The following is a 3,293-nucleotide window of genomic DNA, read 5'->3' as shown; positions in this document are numbered from 1 at the left end:
GGTTCCAAATAGGAAAAGGACTACATCAAGGCTGTATATTGTTACCCTGATTATTTAACTTATGTGCAGAGTACATCATGAGAAATGCTGGACTGGAAGAAACACAAGCTGAAATCAAGATTGCTGGGAGAAATATCAATCACCTCAGATATGCAGATGACACCACCCTTATGGAAGAAAGTGAAGAGGAGTTAAAAAGCCTCTTGATGAAAGTGAAAGAGGAGAGTGAAAAAGTTGGCTTAAAGCTCAACATTCAGAAAATGAAGATCATGGCATCCGGTCCCATCAGTTCATGGGAAATAGATGGGGAAACAGTGGAAACAGCATCAGACTTTTATTTTTGGGGGCTCCAAAATCACTGCAGATGGTGATTGCAGCCATGAAATTAAAAGATGCTTACTCCTTGGAAGAAAAGTTATGACCAACATAGATAGTATATTCAAAAGCAGAGACATTACTTTGCCGACTAAGGTCTGTCTAGTCAAGGCTATGGTTTTTCCTGTGGTCATGTATGGATGTGAGATTTGGACTGTGAAGAAGGCTGAGCACCGAGGAGTTGATGCTTTTGAACTGCGATGTTGGAGAAGACTCTTGAGTGTCCCTTGGACTTCAAGGAGATCCAACCAGTCCATTCTGAAGGAGATCAGCCCTGGGATTTCTCTGGAAGGAATGATGCTAAAGCTGAAGCTCCAGTACTTTGGCCACCTCATGCGAAGAGTTGACTCATTGGAAAAGACTCTGATGCTGGGAGGGATTGGGGGCAGGAGGAGAAGGGGATGACAGAGGATGAGATGGCTGGATGGCATCACTGACTCGATGGACGTGAGTCTGAGTGAACTCGAGGAGATGGTGATGAACAGGGAGGCCTGGCATGCTGCGATTCATGGGGTCACAAAGAGTCGGACACGACCGAGCGACTGAACTTAACTGAACTGTATCCTTACTAAGGTATGTAGAAAAAAAAATTTGTCCTTTCTTCCTCCTTGAGAATTCCAAACCCCTCTCTCCTCGAGAGCCCCAGACCCCTTTGTCCTTCTTTGGGACCCTAGACTTCTTACCAACCTGCCTAAGAATTGACTCTCTCGGTAGCATGTTGCAGTTTCCTTTGTGGATTGTGGTTAGTGTAACAGGATCATGAACAAAAGGGTTACAAACCCACATGGTTTGGACAGAGAACAGTTTGAAGCATCAGTTGCCCTCAAACTGAAAGTGTTCATAAAGGGAAACTGAGCATGTGTGTAGTTAGTATCCTAGGATGACTTGGATGAGGACCAAACCTATGAGAAAGATGAAGGGAGACACAGCTACTGTGTGTCAGAGGCTTTTTATGCATGAAAGTGAAAGTCACTCAGTCATATCTGACTCTTTGCGACTCCATGGCCTATACATTCCATGGAATTCTCTAGGCAAGAATATTGGAGTGGGTAGCCTTTCCCTTCTCCAGGGGATCTTCCCAACACAGGGATTGAACCCAAGTCTCCTGCAGTGCAAGCAGATTTTTTTTACCAGCTGAGCCACAAGGGAAGCCCAAGAATACTGAAGTGGGTAGCCTATCCCTTCTCCAACAGATCTTCCTGGCCCAGGAATTAAACCAGGGTCTCCTGCATTGCAGGCATATTCTTTACCAACTGAGTGGTAAAGGGAAGCCATTTTTTATGCATAGTCCTCTTTTATCTATATAACAAAGTAAGCTCTCTCTCTAGTTACAAAAGGGGGACCAGACAATTAGAAGAGGTTGATTAATTTGTCTAAGAGTACACAACCTGTGTTTGTTTTTATCATATTATTAATATATAATCCCTTTGCTGTTCCACAAACTAGCCAATCAAGCTTCTACTTCAAGGCCTTTGCTATTTGCTGTTCCTTCTGGCTGCAGTTCTATTCCATTGCTGCTGCTGCTGCTGCTGCTAAGTTGCTTCAGTCATGTCCAATTCTTAGCAACCCCATGGACTGCAGCCTACCAGGCTCCTCCATCCACGGGATTTTCCAGGCAAGACTACTGGAGTGGGGTGCCATTGCCATTTCCTTCTCTTCCATTAGACATTCTCATCTCTCTCTCTCTTATTTCACACAGATGTCTGCTTAGGTGCACGTCATCTTCTTAGTTGGGCTTTCTCCAACCACCTCTCATAAGATATCACTTCTTGTCATTCTTTACTCATTTACTCTGCCTTATTTATTTCTATTGATTTTATTGGAGGAGGAAATAGCAACCTACTCTAGTATTCAGGCCTGAATAATCCTGTGGACTGAGGAGCCTGGCAGGTTATAGTCCATGGGGTCAAAAAGAGTCGGAAACGACTAAAGTGACTGAGCATACACACATACACCTGAATTCATAACACATAAGCACTTAGACCTTGATTTATCACTGTCTTTCACACTACTATATAAACTCCATGAAAATCAAGAACTTGTTTGTATAATTTACTGCTCTAGCCTCAAGACCTGATACAGGCTTTGTCTGGCATATAGTAGATGATCAATAAACATTTGCAGATGAATGAATGTGAATGAATGGGTACCAAGAAATTAAATAATACTAATTAAAGTAAATAAGAATTAAATAATAGGCAAGGAGTTGGAGATTTTATTCCTATTTTAGGCCTTTGGGAACTTAATTTGTTAATTGTTTCCTATGTTAATTTGTTAATGCCCTATATGACTCAACTGAACTTCCTGGACTAAAACTGCTAAGATCTTGTTTTAAAGGTTGGGTGGTACAGTGGACAACTGTAGGAGATAGTAGTGTGTGTAGATCACTTATTTTCATGGCAATTGCACCAATATTTCTTGGGGGAGTTACCTTTTCATGTCCTTAGAAAATTTATTTGAGTGGATTGTTCATACCCTCAATATGGATAACTCTTGTTTGGCTTAAGTCAATTAGTGAAAAAAGCATAATTCTAGCCAACATAATTGACTCAAGAGTGGTTACATGTTCTGATGCAGGCCAATGAGACCAAGTAGACTTGATCTCCCCAAGTCGGTAGGTGCCCAATAAGCTGCTGGAGATCAGTGGAAAAATAACTCCAGAAAGAATGAAGGGATGGAGCCAAAGCAACAACAACACCTAGTTGTGGATATGACTGGTGATGGAAGCAAGATCTGATGCTGTAAAGAGCAATATTGCATAGGAACCTGGAATGTTAGGTCCATGAATCGAGGCAAATTGGAAGTGGTCAAACAGGAGATGGCAAGAGTGAACGTCGACATTTTAAGAATCAGCGAACTAAGATGGACTGGAATGGGTGAATTTAACTCAGATGACCATTATATCTACCACTGTGGGC

Source organism: Oryx dammah, unplaced genomic scaffold (genome assembly GCF_014754425.2).
Source record: "Oryx dammah isolate SB20612 unplaced genomic scaffold, SCBI_Odam_1.1 HiC_scaffold_29, whole genome shotgun sequence".
Taxonomy (NCBI): Eukaryota; Metazoa; Chordata; class Mammalia; order Artiodactyla; family Bovidae; genus Oryx; species Oryx dammah.
This window is presented reverse-complemented; position numbering follows the sequence as displayed.